We start from the raw sequence: 17,877 nt of genomic DNA on the forward strand, positions 1-17,877 counted from the left end.
ACGAGACCCACTCGTTTATTTTAATATATTGAAAAGACCTAAAATTAGTCATTTTTTCCTGATTTTTATTCGGAGCTCTGAGCTTACAATAATGAACATTATTAATTTATTTGTAAGTTTACTTCATGTTTGTTCGTTTTCTCACCTAAATTACATTTCTATGATTTGTAAATATATTTTTTTTCCTGGTTCTTATGTTTGAATGCATTTTAAGCTGAATGCATTTTTTTAATTAAAAAAAATTAAAAAAATCCTTCTCTAATTTACGGTAAAATCCCGGCAGCTGTGGTTGCCAGAATATTATTGTATTTATACGATACACGATAAAATTCCGGAATTTTATTGTATACATGCGATAACATTGCAATAAAATTTTACGGTATAAATAAGGATTTTATCGTAAAATTATTGCAAACACAGCTGCCGGTATTTTACCGTAGAGAAGTTTGTTGTTTTTTTTACGGTGTAAACAAAGGAAATATATTAATTTTTGTCTTATTTAATTTTTTGTTGGTCAAATACAATTAAAAAAAAAAAAGATTTTAGTTTTCCTTTTTCATTCTAAACCTGTGTAACAGTTTTAGCTGATGTAGCGTCCCAATTAGGAAGCTGGACAGAAAAAGCTTTTACGCAGCTAAAGTAAACAGGAGCGAGCGGTCTCCCCATAAATAAAATGTCTGCCTCCCTTAATGTGAGCCACCGGCTGCCACAGGCCGAGGCTCAGCTGTCAGACATCCACAGGCTGCAGCTCTGCCTCACTTCCAGCTGGAAACATGAGCAGGTATCCACCGCCGGACCGATTCAGCAGCTGAGAGGCTTCATGTAAACACTGAAGGCTGAGCTGCTCTATTCTGAGAACAACTCGGCAAAAACTTGATCATAGCGCAAATCTGGACGTGAATTGGAAGTGTGGAGTTGCTCTGTGCTCAGATGAGGATGGAAAAGACAGTGGAGGATTCATAAAGCAGCTGAGATTATCCAGTTACTGGCCTGAAATGTCACAGCTGAAGATTACATCTGCTCTCAGGTTGAAGCCAGAGTCGAAATTAGGGCTGATTTTTCATTCTTATTTAATTGTTTCATAAAAAAAACACTTAACATTTCAAATGTTGAATGGTGAAGGCTTTGCAGAATGGACAACATGAGGTAAAAGTGGATTTAAGTAGGTTTTAAACAGTAACATACAGCAGTTTCTTCTCTTATCTTATCACTTCATAATTGCAGTAATTTGTTCAATAATCTAATAAAAATGGAGTGAATGTACCCTCCAGCACCACAATATAGGTTTAGGTGCTGAGCTAATCTCCAAAAAGCATAAATATTCAGCTTCAAAATCTCTTAAAAATATTGATCCTATAGTAATGGAACAATGGAAATGCAAAACAAGGCGGAATCACCAACAATATACATCTATAATCAGGCTAAAGACACGTAGTTTCAGCTAGAATGGGATTATTTAGCTTCAAAGTCAGAAACAGATATTGTTTATATTGTTCATTGTTAATTCCAGGGATAACAAGAATCACAGGAAATGACACTTTGTACCAGTGTGTTCAAGGCAAAATTACGGAAGAATATTAGGGCCACTGAAAAAAAACAACTAACTTTTTTCTCAGAATTCTCGCTTTGGATTAAAGTTTTTTTTTTTTTTTTTAAAGTTTGAATTTTGAAATAAAAGTCTGAATTCTGACTCTTTGTTTGCTCATAATCCTACAATCAGAATTTCTCAGAATTCTTAAGTCGAAATTCTGAGAAAGAAGTCAGTTTTTTTTTAGTGGCACTGATCCTCTTCCATACAGACAATTACAGACAAAAACAACAACCTTATTTAATATATTTCTTCATCTATCTATAAGCTCCTAAGTTTTCAGCTGTCGTTTGAAAAGAGGATTACGTTAAAGAGGACTGATGAGTGTTTTCTGTGTTTTTTTTTAAACTGGATTTTTTTTTTTTTTTACAAAAGCTCCAATTTGTCTTCAGGAAAATGTCCAGCTAGCTGTTCAGCAACAGGTGGAGGAGGGGCAGCAGAGCGTTAACTGAATTTTTTTCCCCCAGAAAACCAGAAAAATCCTCTTTGTTTTCTCATCAGAATACCTTTAAGCCATAGGAAAGGTTTGTCTACTAAATGACTGAAACTGGATATTTTTAGAAGCGTTTTCAGGTCACATGTAGGTTGTTGATGTTGCCACGTTGCACATGTTCTTAACATGTCGCCTTTTTTCACCTTTTTGTAAAAATGACTCGCAGTGAAGTTCACATTGTTCTGCGTTGGTGGAGGAGATCAGATTTGCGGTTGCAGCCTGAGTTCCTGAGTTTTCGGCAGGTATGTTGCTCCCACAGAGCAGGGCTGTGATGCACGTTGTCCTCTGCGTGGCTTTCAGAGCGAAAGGGACACCGGATTTATTTTCTGTCTTTTTATTGCGTAGGTTTAAATGACTTTCACATGAGTGGGGCGCACACTGCATCATCAGATTCTCTGATCAAATTAAGCAGCGATGAGGGGAGAGGAGGGAAAAAAAGGAAAGAGGCAGTGGTTGTACTGATGTTTAATTCAATAAACAGAACCAAGAGGAGCAGACAGAAGGGACGCTGTGCTGCCGTCGGCCCTCGACTCTTTATCTGGACGGTTAACCCAGGAGAAAGAAACAAATGTTCAATCCATCACTGATGCAGCAGAATACAGACGCATGAAGCTGATGCTCTTTACCAGCATAAAGAAATTGTTTATATCCGTCTCCTAACGCAACATGTTATCATTTTAAGTAATTTAAAATCAACATTTCTCTATTTCTAGTACTAGTTTCATGGTCTATTGTTTATTTTTATAAAGTAAAATTGACTTATAAAAGCTCATTAACGCCATTCAAATGGTCTTTGGTTGCAGATTAAGCTAATTTCATGTCATATTTTAACAGTTTTTCTTCATTTTAGTGTTTTCAAACCTGTAATTTGTGGTGCTCAATTTTGCATGAAAGATGCAAATACATAAAAAAAACTAACACTAACTGATTAAAGGCCACATTTACAGAGTAAATGAATAACTATTGTACTGCTATAGATTTTTATTCTTTTATTTTTGTAGGTGGAAGGATTATCTAAAAGTAATCAGAATATTATTTAAAAAATGGCATTAAAACATAATTACATCAATATGTTGATCTAGCAATAGTTTAATAAGGGTAACAAGTAATTTTTGTTTCCTATTTGTCAGTTTGTGCTTTGGTGATTTAAAACTGTAGAGCCATTAGAAAATAGTTACTATATTATTATCAGGAGCTCAAATGAAGAATGCATTAACTGATTACTTGATAAACATGAAGTCCATGGTTTTATACATTTACAAAGAAGAAAAGCTAAAGTTTTATCAGCTTTTATGTTATTATTTTGAGGCAAAAGAAGCATTAATCAATAGTTTTCAGACAGGAAACGCCATGGTCTGCCTCAGTATGTTTTTAAATGTTTTATTTATATACAGTGTCATGCAAAAGTATTTCTACCATTCAATGTTAAAATTTCTAGTATTTTAATTAGATTTTGTCATGGTAAAGTAACTGAAAGTGGCGCTTAAAGGGGCAGTATCATACGTTTTCCAGACACATAGTGCAATTTTATAGCACAATTAAGTAACTATATTAACTTCAGTTGTTATAAAAATGCTGTATATGTAATATGTAATATAAAAGAAATTTGACTTCGTGATTTAACTCCTTAAAATTGGGCCTCTGTCTCTTTAAGAAACTCCAGCTCTTTCTGAAACTCCGCCTTCAGGAAGTCATCTCAACATGGCTCCTCTATTAACCCTTTAACAGCATTTTTGCCAGGGTTTCTCTGAGAAGTAGCTCCTACACTGAGCTCATCAGATGCTCAGTTCCACCAGGTGTCTGCTAATTGCAGCTGGCTAGTCTGAAGGAGCTGAATGGGGGAGTCACGAGGACGGGGCTCTCTGTGAGGCTGGTCTAGGTCCAACCAGGCGTTTTGCACATCTGAATGGTTGCCATGGAGATTAAAGGATTTCTCAAAGCAACGCTCCTTTTGGCAACTTAAAGATGAATTCAAAATCATTTCTAAACAAAAGTGAAAGATGAACTCTTGGTGTGACTGAAGCGCTCTGCAGCAGCCTCGCTCCGGTTCGCTCTGGCAACTTCATCCAGTCAGTTCTGGAATAAGTTATGCACAATTTATTGTTTTTTTATAACATCCCCATTAGCATCCGGTGCATCTGCTGTTCCTCCTGGGTTACTGTACATAAAAAGACAGATTACATTTACAAAAAATCACATTAAGGATGAAGCATTAAAATAACACATTCTGTTACTTTAATTTCAAACAGGAAGATGTTTTACATTAAAAAACATGTACACCTTCATTTAATATGTCATCTCTTTTGTATTATACATAAAACACATATACGACATGTCTACTTTCGTAAACATACAAACACATTCATACATCTATTAAAATTACACATTATTTTTATATTACACAGAGTTTTTACATCTCACATACAACCAGAAACGTTTCTACATTATATGTTGCTCTTTTTTTTTTTTTTTTTTTTTTACAAAATATGTCGGGAATCTTTGCTCTCTTACATTTCAAAGTCCAGCTGCCGTTTGCCTCCTGACCGCTTTCACACAGGGACTCAAACTCAAGACCAATCTAATGCAAGTCAAATGCTTTGAGTTGAAAAACAGCACTTATTGCGTTTCCATGGGGTTGTGTTAAGTTCTACCAGCAGCTGAAAAACATGGTCAGTTTTTACACTTTTAGCTGAGAAACTAATTACACATCTGTCCTTTTTACATCACAAGAAAAACTGATACATCGGCTGTGAAAGAATATCACTTCCCCTTGAACTTTACTGCATGTTGTCGTTTTACAGTTTCAAACCTCAAAGTTTTTCATAGGGAGCATGGCAGGCAAGTGTCAAATGGAAACAAACTGTTTTCCAGAAGCAAATGTCTGAAGATCTTCTAGCAACCGTGAAACGTTTCCACACACAACGGGTTTGCACAAAACAAACAAAAACAAACAGTTTTGGTCTCTTCTGACCAAAGCATTTCTTTCACATGTTTGCTGCTCAAAAATACTTCATAACCTTATCGGGGTTGTTTGGGTTTTTGCGATTTTTTTATTTTCTTCACTTCACAGAAAGTGAAATGTTTGTAATTAAGTTGCAAACAGCTGCGCTACGGTTAACGTATGAAAGGAAATGGGTTGCATTGGATTTTATTTGGGGTATCAGGGAAAAGGGGGCTGAACACAGATGCACACCACACTTTTCAGACTTTTATTTGGTAGTAAAGCAGCAAAACTGGGAGTGTTAATTCAGTTAATTCAACTGTGTTAAACTTGACACATAAATTGATTTTTAACTCCTTTTTACTAGAAGTGCACATTTATTAACATACATTGTGCTATTTGTGACATATTAATGTGCATTTCTAACACTAAAAGAAGAAAGTTAAATTGCAAATGGCTGGATTACAGTACAGATATGAATGTTTTAAATATTTAACACCGTTGGTGTTGCTTTACTCTACATGAATGCACTTTTAACTAGAACTTGTTTTTCCCTTTCACAAAAAATTTAATGTGTTAAGACATATTATGCCACTTCATGACATATTAATGTGTATTTTTTTAAATTGTGCTATTTCCTTTCACTAATGTGTTCACTTCACAGAACAACTTTATTTAGAAGAAAGTTAAATTACAAACATCTGAATTACAGTTGATTTATGAACGTATGAAATATTTAACATTCTTGGTGTTTTACACTACATAAATGCACTTTTAACTGAAATTTGTTATTCCTTTCTACAATTAGGTTAAATGTCTTAAGCCATATTGTTATTTTATGGCACATTGAAGTGGGTTTTTACTCTAAAAATATTCATTCCTCTCACCAATGTATTCACTTTGCAGAAAAAAACATAACTTATAAAGAAAATTAAATTACAAACATCTGGATTACAGTTGATTTGCGAGAGGAAATTGGTTGCATTTGGCTTTTATTCTTTTATTTAGGGGCATCAAAGAAAAGGGCATTCTCTACACTTTTATTTTGTAAAAATAATTCAATGAATTCTTTTTTCACTTAAAAATGTTGATCTTTCAGAGGAACATCCTGATAAATGTTTCTTTCATCATAAGTAAAATGGGTTGCCTACAATATGATTACCAAATTAACCATAATACAACGTTATACAGCTAAGAAAATACTCCGGGTAATGGTCTCCACACTCACTGGTTTACTTGTTAGTAATTTTTGTCCTGAAGATGTCTTCACGTGTCCTCATGTCTAAGATATCAGCTGAAAATGCTGCGGCGTTGTCTTTTCACGCTGCACTTCTGCAGCCTTCCTCTTTGATACACTGATGGCGAAATGTTTGGATTGTAACCGAATGCCATGTGTGGCTTGATCCGGCCTGATCTTCCCACAGCAGTGTCTGGTCCACGCAAAGTGGAGCGCACAGAGGCGCAGGGTCAAAGCAAAACAAACGCGTCTGAGAGAACAAGTCTGTCAATCCGGGGTTCATCGCCGCCACACAGGGCTCAGCCAGGACTCCTATCTAGATGAAGAAAGAGTCACATTCCCCTGAAATGAGCTTCTACGGGATGAAAGCCTTGTGTGAGCTCCCCACATGACCCACGACCTCGTCTGTATTTGTGCAGCAGGAGGAGGGCCCTGATCCTGGGCTCTCTGCCTCCCTGCCGGGATCCTGGGGATTCAGGTTGGGGTGGCCAGACGAGCCCCACATTCTGCCCTCGGGTGTTTTGCTTTTGGGGTAGAAGAGAGACCCTCAGATGAGCCGGCACTGTCACAGCAGTAACCTTTCACCCCCGCGTAGTTTCAGAGGTGGACCACAGGGGGCAGCTCCTGGAGCGCTGTGGTGTCCTGTGTCTGAAACTTTGGTCAAATCTGCAGATCTGCTTTCAGCATTTCATTTCAAAGATCATCTCAGAGTTTTATTTTGCAGAAAAATCATATGTGTCCGGTTTTAGATCATAATGTCTTTTCCACCTGCACAGGCACCAGGATGTCCATGTTTTACTTTCAGTGAACTGGAAAGTTGTTGTTTTTTTTTTTTAGAAAAAAGCACAATTACATTTTGTGTTTTCATATCTTCTCTGTGCATGAAAAGAGGAGAGAGAGTAATTATTTTCCATGTGAAAACCTGAGATTGAACACATGCACTGCAAAAACACAAAGTCTTACCAAGTACTTTTGGTCTAGTTTCTAGTACAAATATCTTAGTACACCTGAAATAAGACTTTTAAGTTAGTTTTGTAACTTTTCAGCAAGACATAGAGGCTTGTTTTTAGTAAATAATTCATTATTAATGATGAAAATATACTAGTTTCATTGGCAGATTATTTAACTTACAGCAATACATTTTTCTATGGATACAGGTTACTTTATCTGCTAATAGAACAAGCACTTTTTCATCAATATTAAAGAATCCTTTACTTAGAACAAGAGGCCATATCTTGCTAAAAAAATTACTTTTAAGTTAGTTTGTCTTATTTCAAGTGTGCTAAGATAATTTTTTTAAATCTTCTAGCAAGATAAGAGATAAGAGCTTGTTCCAAGCAAATAATTTATTAATATGTATGAAAAAGTACTTATTCCACCGGCAGATTATTTCAGACATTTTGCCATGTTGTAATTCAGGGGCCAAATCAAGATTATGAATGCTCTTAAAGGGCCGGTTGTGCCAGAATGTATCGATAAAACCTGTTCCCAAACTGTTCAAATATCAATGAATTCTTAAACTTAAACAATAATATTGAACATCTTTTCAGACCCTCCAGGATTTTCTGATACTTTTTGTGATTTTTTTTTGCAATAAAAACCAAAGTGTTTCTGGTACTAATTTGGAAATATTTGCACTTATTTATGATGGTAAATGCGACTTATTACTTGCTAAGTAGATCATGGAATATAATCTGACTTCAATTAAGGCAGCTGTTTAGTACAATTAAGAAAGTTTTGGACAATTTTTAGAAAAATCTGCAATAAACTCCCAATTTCATCCATCCATCCATTTTCTGTACACCCTTGTCTTTAGAGGGGTCGGGAGGTGCTGGTCTAACGTTCCGGGCGAGAGGCGGGGTCACCCTGGACAGGCCGTCAGTCTGTCACAGGGCAACACAGAGACAGACAGGACACACAACCATGCACACACACACACACACACACCTAGAGAGAATTTAGAGAGACCAATTAACCTAACAGTCATGTTTTTGGATTGCGGGAGGAAGCCGGAGTACCCGGAGAGAACCCACGCATGCACAAGGAGAACATGCAAACTCTGTGCAGAAAGACCCCGGGCCGGGAATCAAACCCAGGACCTTCTTGCTGCAAGGCAACAGTGCTACCAACTGCGGCTTAAACTCCCAATCAGAGGGACTGATTGATATAATTTGGCAGCAAACAGATAAAAGCTGCATTGATTTAATTGAAAACATAATATTTAAGCACACTTATTGTTTAGTGTAGAATCTAGATAAAAATAAAAAGCATAAAAAGCTATGGAGGGCCGGCTGATAAGTGAAATAATCTGCCAATGGAACAAATACTTTTTAAAGTACATTTTAAGGACTTATTGACTCTAAACAAGCCTCTATATCTTGCTGAAAAGTTACTTATAAGTTAGTTTTTTCTTTTTTTCCAAGTGTACTCAGATCTTTGCATTAAAAGCAGTTGGTAAGACTTTGTGTGTTTTTGCAGTGAATGACTAGATTTCACCTATAAAAGTCAGCGGGCCGTTTCTAAAGCTGCAGCTCTCTGGGTCTGCGATGACTAACCTCTGCCCTGCCCCTCAGGCTGTTCAGGATGTTGGACTCAGTCCCAAACATACCTACTTACAAACAAACACAGATGCCCCAAATTCCACTTTCACTTGAAACAGTTGTTTGACCCCGTTTTTACCCTCTGTCCAGGTTACTGCTGCCCGCGCTCCCTCCCTCAGGCCCAGTTTAATCCAATAGAGAGCTGGTTTAGAGCAGGGTTGATCAAGAGGGCAAAGTGGGGGACAAACTGAAACGCCTCATGCTTCCTCCTCCATCATTAGTAACGTTCAAGAAGCAACACAATCAGTTCACCTTGACCTGATCTTATCACTGCCAACAACTTTTACAAACAACTTTGCTCTGCTTCAAAACTTTGTGAGGCCGATAATCTGACGATATCAGATTATTGTTGAGTAGATTTAACAAAGCTTTGGTTCAAAAATAGCGACCGCAGTTTGTTGGTACAGGAAAAAAAATTAAAAGGGACTTGGGTTATTCTTTAAAAAAGAAAATCACTGTTTTCTCTACAGTTAAAATTAGATGTTTACATGCACTTCATCTAATGACCTGTAGTACTTTCCTTTCTTTCAGTTAGGATTACCAGATTATTTCTGTTTGCTTCACATCAAAATAATGAGAGGAATATTTTTGAAATACTTTTTCAAATTCAGAAGTGTATTATTATAAGATTTTAAGAATTTGATTAAGCACAAATGTTGTAGTTTGTAAACTCTTGAGGTTAAATTTGAATATTTATAATAAATGGAGCCACACTGTGGACTTACATACTTAATGAAAAAACTCAAGCACATTTTCTCCTGTATTGACAATATGAGAAACGACAAAGAAATTCAGAAACATGTCAAAAAGAGAATTGTAGACATCCACAGAGGAAGCTGGTGGTTGTTGGGAATTATTATTCTGGGTGAAATAATCTGTGTATTAACATGGACCGAACGGCCAATCAGAGTAGAAGAAGATACAACTTCATAAGTACACTGTAAAACATTTGAGCTGCATTTAGTTGTGTCTACTATCTTCTACTCTTTAAGTCAAATAAATTTATCCAGTTTTAGATTTTGAACCTAAATGTGAGTTTGTGAAAGATAAACTTACAGCAGTAAGTTGTGTTAACTTTTTATTAATTTAGTCAAACCTCCAAGAGTTGAATAAACTAGAGTTTTTAGGTTAGCACTTAAAAAAACTGAAAGACGAAAAAGACAGGAGTGGGAACTATTTCCCAGAATGCTTAGCGGCATGGTTTTGTCTCCTGAGATGGAAGTGCGTTACATTGATCTGACTCTTGTGTTTTATTAAGGCAAATGTTCATTTTAATGCAATTCTCAGTTAGCAAAGCTTGAGGATAATGTCCTGTTCACACTAAATGTTTCTGAGCTGAATTCATTGGGATGTTTAATAAAATTCATTATCAGATCAGAAATTTTGTTCCTGCAGTTTGAAACAAGAATTTACATTATTATAAAGTAAAATAAGTTGTTATTTTAACTTGATATTGTGAGTAAAATAATAGAGAAATGTGGCTTTTTTACTCGGTGAGGGCAGATTCTTTTTCTTGCATATTGTGAAACAATTATTTGGTTTAAATTGCAGCATTAAGTTAAAACTCACAATTCAAGATTAATGAAGTTTAAAACAATGTCTAGACAACTTGTCTCTTGTTGTTAAATCAGCTTGATGAACTTTAATTTCTGAGTTAAAACAACAATTTTTTTGTTGACTTAAATTGCATTTTCAAGGCAGCAGGTGGACTTTCATTATCAAATTAAACCACCTTCAAATGTTTTACAGTGTAGTTTCCAGAGCGCAATGCAGAAACAAAGACCTTATTTTTTTAAAGATATGTTCTATGGTTTTTGTCAAAAATGCCATTCTTATATTTGAAAGATAAATTTAGAAGCAATACCTTACAGAGTAAGCTATTGAATACATATTTGAGAATGTGGAAAACAAATATTTTTTGCTAAGAAAATTTAATAACAGATTTGTAGCAAGTCAGCAATAATAATCACTAGGTAGATGATAATTTTTGAGAAGTATGAAGATGTAGAGTTGTGTTGACTCTGGTGGTGACTCAACCTGGGGGAGAAGAAGAGAAAATGGAAACAGACCCAGGAAAAGGGGGAAGGTGGTGTCAGGAAACAAGAGGGAAAATAATAGGTTCCAAGAAGGTAAGTCAAGAATTTATCTGTTTCAGTCCAAACCAGCGTGAAGGACAAATGCCTTGTTAATGACACAGGAATCATAAAACCTGCACGTCTCAGCGGGTGACTTGCCTTTTTGTGACAAAGTAGACATGCAAAGCAAAGTCCTGTTTGGCTACTTAAAAGAGCTTCTCGAAAAAAGTATTTTTTTCCATTGTTTTCCAGTGTAAATTACCAGTAACGTCCTGTGGTGGAAATAAACCTTATGGAAGACATTTCATTGTTCATATTCTCTGGTTTTCTTTCTGGTGTGTTTGGAAAGCTGAGCATCCTGGGAGACTTTATCCGGAATTGGCTTTTGTGGTTGTACCATGAAAGAGATTACTGAAGCGATGTTCCTTTCTGCTCAGTTGGCGCCCCTGCTGAGCCAAAGGCTTCCCGCTCCTCTCATATTTTAAGCAGAATTTCCCCAGTAAACATTTTTTCCATGGAAAAGTTTTATTTTTTTTCCATTACAAAACACTTTTATTTTTCTACTTGCCGTTTCTTAGCAACTGTAATTAAAAAAAGGTAACACTTAAAATTGACATTATGGTGACCTATAGTTTTTGCCTGCACTGCAAAAACACAAACTTTACAGGTAATTTTAGTTTTGTTTCTAGTGCAAATCAGGGGCGGAGTTTTACAGGGGCCCCCTGTCCGGGACCCGGATGGGAGGCAGAATATGACTACGGGGATCCAAGTTTTTATCACGTCTGGTAAGAGCTGGAGAAAATGGACCTTACCAAGCTCCGCCCACAACCGACCACGTGACCGCAAGTCTCACAAACAAAGCCTCACAGCGCGTTGTTTCTATGTAAACATGACTCCATTAGTGCATCATTTCTACCGGATTTTCACAATATATCAGCTACTACAATGGACAGAGGAACTAACAAGTTCATGTCATCATCTGGGAGGAGGTTACTGGTTTCTCAGTCACAAGCTGGTTGCAAACCTGAGGCCAGCAGGTGTCAGTCAGTTATTGTAGATCTGAAATTTGGTTTGATGACGTCAATATGAGAAGCTACAGACTGATAGGAGGAACCAAAGAGCTCTGTAAAGGTAAAGGCAAATCTTCTGAAGTTGGGATATAATTAATTTAATTTCACATAATTATCGCGGTAGAAGCCATTTGTTTGTTAAAATTTTATGAAATATATTTGTTCTATTTGATGTTTGCTGTGAATGACGTCAACTCACAAACGAAGGAGGTAATTAGTCCAACTTTTAGAAACCACAGCGGCTGTAATGCGCCACAGCAAAGGTAAACAAAGGTAAAATAACCCGAACAGGTGATCAACTCAAAACCACTCCTACTTTTTTACTCTCTTTCTCTCTTTGTAGCTTAAGCACACCTGTTACCGTGGCAACCGCCTGCGCCCCGCAAGACGAGCAAAGATTACGTTAAAAACATAACATTCAGTCCGTTACCATATCAATTTTCCAGGCTTGATATTTATTTAACACAGTGATGGCTGATTGTACTTTTCTGCTAAAATAAAATCTTTAGTGTATGTCAGATACAGACACATTGAGCTGTTTAGCTAACGTAAGACTGTGTAGCAGACAGGCTTCAAGGTGTAGAAGTTGTATCAGTTCTGCCATTATGCTGTACTTAGCTAACGGGAAGCTAAGTGTGTTTGTGAGACGGCCACGCACGTCACCACTAGAATGGGCATCAGCCAATGAAAAGCGGCCCCTCTGGTAAGGTCCATTAGGCTGTTGAGTATGATGTATCTATGATTATATGATCACCACAGTCATTGTTGACTTTACAAGACCGGCTAATTTTAGTGACATCATAGTGGGTGTAAAATATTGAATAAACTGTTGTGCTACATGACTGGCTTTATTTTCACTCTTACATTTAACTTTATGACACACAAAATTACAAGTGGATCGTCCTTATTGTCTCCAAGTGTATTCTGGGTAATGCTCGTCACCAGCCGTCTACCAACGTCATCATCAGTCACTTGGCAACAGATGGCAAACTAGCTAGAGCATTTCTACGGTTAACATGAGTGGAGCTCCATGGAGCGGCAAAGTGAAAAGAATGGAAAAAACAGAGCAAGGAAAAGCCAAAAACTGGACGCATATTTTGTTCCTCGTCTTGGAGATGAACCGGACTTTTTTGTTGGCAGCGATTCAGACCCGCCAAAACTGCCAGCCCAGCGAAGGAGCTACAGGTAGCAACTCTGACATTATTCACAAAGTGTGAGTTAACTGTAGACTGACTGTAAACCGTATCAGCCGAGCCGCCTAGCTTACATCCCCTTTTCTCTATCGGTGGTACAGCGGTGATGTCAGGGACTGACGGCTGAGTTCTAGTCGCTTTTTGAGCCAAGACAGCAGTATGGCGTTTATAGTTAAGGTTTACATTGGAGAGAATCTTCCAGATCGTCCAGTTTGTGTGAACGGTGGCGCGCGCGATCCGCGCCCGGCTACAAACGTCCAGAGGTGCACGAGGTGCTGCGACAGACTGCGCATGCGCCGCGTGCCTCTGCGTGCTCGGTTCAACGCGTAAACCAGGCTTCGGGTTCTGAGTTGAAATTGATAAAGTGTCAAAATGATCCGATCGCTATCCGCGGTTCTGAACTGATTTGAATTTGTGTCGTTTCATCATTAGTGACCAGAACCTGATGTTTCTGTGGTTCTCTTGGTTTGTTGAACTTCATGTCTGATGGATTTCAGAATGACAGTCGCTCTCTGTGGTGGTGAAACTTGTCAGCTCCGCTGTTGCGGGCATGTCTATGTTGTAAAGTTAAATTATCATGAGCTTTATTATTTGGGTATAAAGGGCCCGGCCATTAGCCCCGCCCCCAGCCCGACTCTGACTTGTTCCTCCAGTGGTGCAAATATCTTAGTAAACTTGAAATAAAACAAAGTTTGCTTGTGTTACTTCACTTGTGCTAAGATATATACACTATATTAAACCAATAATACTTGGTAAGATTTTGTGTTTTTTGCAGTGCATGTACTGTAAAACATTTATAGGAGGTTTAAGTTGAAAATGAAAGTCTACCTGCTGCCTTGAAAATGCAATTTAAGTCAACAAGAAAATTGTTTTGGTTTTAACTCAGAAATTAAAGTTTATAAAGTTGGTTTAACAAGAGAGAAGTTGTCTAAACATTGTTTTTTAACTTCATTAATCTTGAATTGTGAGTTTTAACTTAATGCTGCAATTTAAACCAAATAATTATTTCACAATATGCAAGAAAAAAAACTTCCCTCACCGAGTTAAAGAGCCACTTTAACTATTATTTTACTCTCAATATCAAGTTAAAATAAATACTTATTTTACTTTAGAATAATGTAAATTCTTGTTTCAAACTGCAGGAACCAAATTTCTGATCTGATAATGAATTTTATTAAACATCCCAATGAATTCAGCTCAGAAACATTTAGTGTGAACAGGACATTATCCTCAAGCTTTGCTAACTGAGAATTGCATTAAAATGAACATTTGCCTTAATAAAACACAAGAGTCAGATCAATGTAACGCACTTCCATCTCAGGAGACAAAACCATGCCGCTAAGCATTCTGGGAAATAGTTCCCACTCCTGTCTTTCTCCTCTTTCAGTTTTTTAAGTGCTAACCTAAAAACTCTAGTTTATTCAACTCTTGGAGGTTTGACTAAATGAATAAAAAGTTAACACAACTTACTGCTGTAAGTTTATCTTTCACAAACTCACATTTAGGTTCAAAATCTAAAACTGGATAAATTTATTTGACTAAGAGAGTAGAAGATAGTAGACACAACTAAATGCGGCTCAAATGTTTTACAGTGTGGTTGTTGTTCATCTCAAACTCCCAGGTAGTCAGACAAGGTCGCCTGCAGGAGACAAACAGAGCGCTACACATCCTCTTAATTGTGGGGAATGTTCTTATTGAGATAAGAAAGAGTCTCTTTCACATGGCAGCTAATCGGAGTCATGCTCCACGCTCTTAATTCCAGAGGACACTTGCTGAACAGCTGCCTTGTCCTCTTTTTAAACAGCTGCAGAGACTTGGAGTCCCTGTAACCCTGCAGAACCACCACAGCTCAGTGTTAGTCCACAGCCCGCCCCGTGTCACCATCTCTGTAATGATGCATCCGGTCGCTGCCACCTCAAACAACGCCTGAGCGTTGTCTGTCATGCTTTTTTGATTATTTGCTCCTGGCTTAGAGGGCTGTGAAGTTAAAGAGAAATTATAGATCTGCAGGAATAGTTAATCAGGTTTGTGTCAGAGTTGAAACTAAGGGCGCACACTGAGAAAAGACGGGGTAAAGCTACAGCAGGGAACAAAGAAAAAGCACAGGACCAATCTTTAAAGAAGTAGACCGTCATACATACCAGGACTTTTCCAAAAGTAATTTTTATTCAATCATCTTTGGATTGTTTATGTTGCAGCACAAAAGAAATTCTGTTTCACCAACCGTCCAACATTAAAAGATAATAGTTAGGTATGATATGTATTATCTCAGTTCAGTTTTTCTTTATTATAACAATTTAAAATCGATTTCTTACAAACAATAACCTTTTTTAAAGGGGGAAGTATTATGTAAAATAATAATTTTTTAGTTTTATGTTATGCTATAATGTTATTCCTTCATCAAAAACATACCTGGAGTGTTGCTTTGATTCTTTTGTGAATGATTAAGAAATCATTCACAAATTAGGAGAAAAAAACCCTGGTCTGTTCAAAACGGATCAAATGTGTCAGGTGTGAAGATGTTCGTAGACACACACGCACACCCACCCCTACATAATCCAAATGATGAAAGTTCATGCACACACAGATTAATATTCTCTCATTACTTTTATTCCAAATGCAGTTTTCATTTAATAAAGTCAATTTGGTTTCAGTCTTGAGACGCTTTAGCTGAGATGGGACATGTAGGGAAACAGCTTCTCTCTACGGTATGCCTGAAATGTCGAGAAAAGAAATGAACAAATAGCTCTTTTCCTAAATACCAAATGAGTCAGCATTAAAAATAATACAGCAGTTCACATTTGCAAAAGTTCATTCACCTTTAAAAGTTAATTAAAGTACAGGTGTCCAACCTTTAAAATGTGTTTTTTTCTTCTTCTTCACCTTCTCAGCAAACTAAAGACGTATTTTTATTGAAATGCAGCTTATTTAACGCAACAAGAAGAAAGGAGCCTCCCTCCGAAGATGCTCTATTTAACCAAATCCTATTAACTATGACATTAAAAGAAAGGCAAAAAAGAAAAATACTTTTTGTTGTGCACCTAACATTTTCTGTTTGAATTTCTTAAAGTTGATGTTTAGACGGTACCAAAGAAAGCTGCAGAAGTTGTTGGTGCTTAGTGTTTTACAAATACAATAACAAGTTTTACTGACCAGAAGGGACCAGTGTGTGCCACTTTGCAATGCAGCGGTTTCTTCTTGTAAATCTGTGGGCTTTTTTCCCCCAAGAGCCAAAACTTTGCTATATGGAATCAGCATGTGGCCTGATGCAGACACACGTTTCAAACTCTTTTCTCCAAACACTGTCAGTTTTTTTACTGCAAAGTGCATAAATCTCTGATATTTCCACAAACCTTTATTTGAGATTAGCATTTATTAAGTGTGTCAAAACAAACACTTTGCATTCTTATCTGTTTAAAAGCTTTTCTCTGGGGAATTTTGTAAGTGCCTAAATACACTTGAGTTCCTCTGAACACTTTGATTAGTTCAAAATTCTTCAATTTGTTAAAAAATGTTTTCTATAAAACAGAAACATTTTGGAAGATGGGACTTTGTTCAGTTGTTTACAGACGTATTTTATTGAGCTCAGTGTCAGTAACATGCAAAAGCAATGGCAATAATCTAATCTGGAAAAGGCTGAGCAGCGTTTAGATCTGACATTATGGTACGAATATCTGAAAATTCAAAGCTTCCTTTATTTGTGGAGAAACCACTGAGATTGGACGGTAACTGTACGCTGTAAAACATTTGGTTTAATTGAAAATGAAAGTTCACTCTGCTGCCTTGAAAATGCAATTTAAGTCAACAAAAAAATTGTTTTGGTTTCAACTCAGAAATTTAAGTTCATCAAGTTGATTTAACAACAAGAGACAAGTTGTCTAAACATTGTTTTTTAACTTCATTAATCTTGAATTGTGAGTTTTAACTTAATGCTGCAATTTAAACTAAATAATTATTTCACAATATGCAAGAAAAAGAATCTGCCCTCACCCACTTAAAGAGCCACATTTCTCTTTTATTTTACTCACAATATCAAGTTAAAATAACAACCTATTTTACTTTAGAATAATTTAAATTCTTGTTTCAAACTGCAGGAACCAAATTTCTGATCTGATAATGAATTTTATTAAACATCCCAATGAATTCAGCTCAGAAACATTTAGTGTGAACAGGACATTATCCTCAAGCTTTGCTAACTGAGAATTGCATTAAAATGAACATTTTCCTTAATAAAACTCAAGAGTCAGATCAATGTAACGCACTTCCATCTCAGGAGACAAAAACATGCCGCTAAGCAGTCTGGGAAATAGTTCCCACTCCTGTCTTTCTCCTCTTTCAGTTTTTTAAGTGCTAACCTAAAAACTCTAGTTTATTCAACTCTTGGAGGTTTGACTAAATGAATAAAAAGTTAACACAACTTACTGCTGTAAGTTTATCTTTCACAAACTCACATTTAGGTTCAAAATTTAAAACTGGATAAATTTATTTGACTTAGTGAGTAGAAGATAGTAGACACAACTAAATGCGGCTCAAATGCATTCAAACTTCTGCACTCAATTCTAGTTTTTAAATATTTAAAGAGTTTTATTACCATTCAACGCCGCGGAAAACATTATTAAAATTACAGTGATATTTGTTGTAAGTGGACGTAAAGCTCCGTCAGAACCAGAACTTCACAGC

Source organism: Xiphophorus maculatus, chromosome 2 (genome assembly GCF_002775205.1).
Source record: "Xiphophorus maculatus strain JP 163 A chromosome 2, X_maculatus-5.0-male, whole genome shotgun sequence".
Classification (NCBI taxonomy): Eukaryota; Metazoa; Chordata; class Actinopteri; order Cyprinodontiformes; family Poeciliidae; genus Xiphophorus; species Xiphophorus maculatus.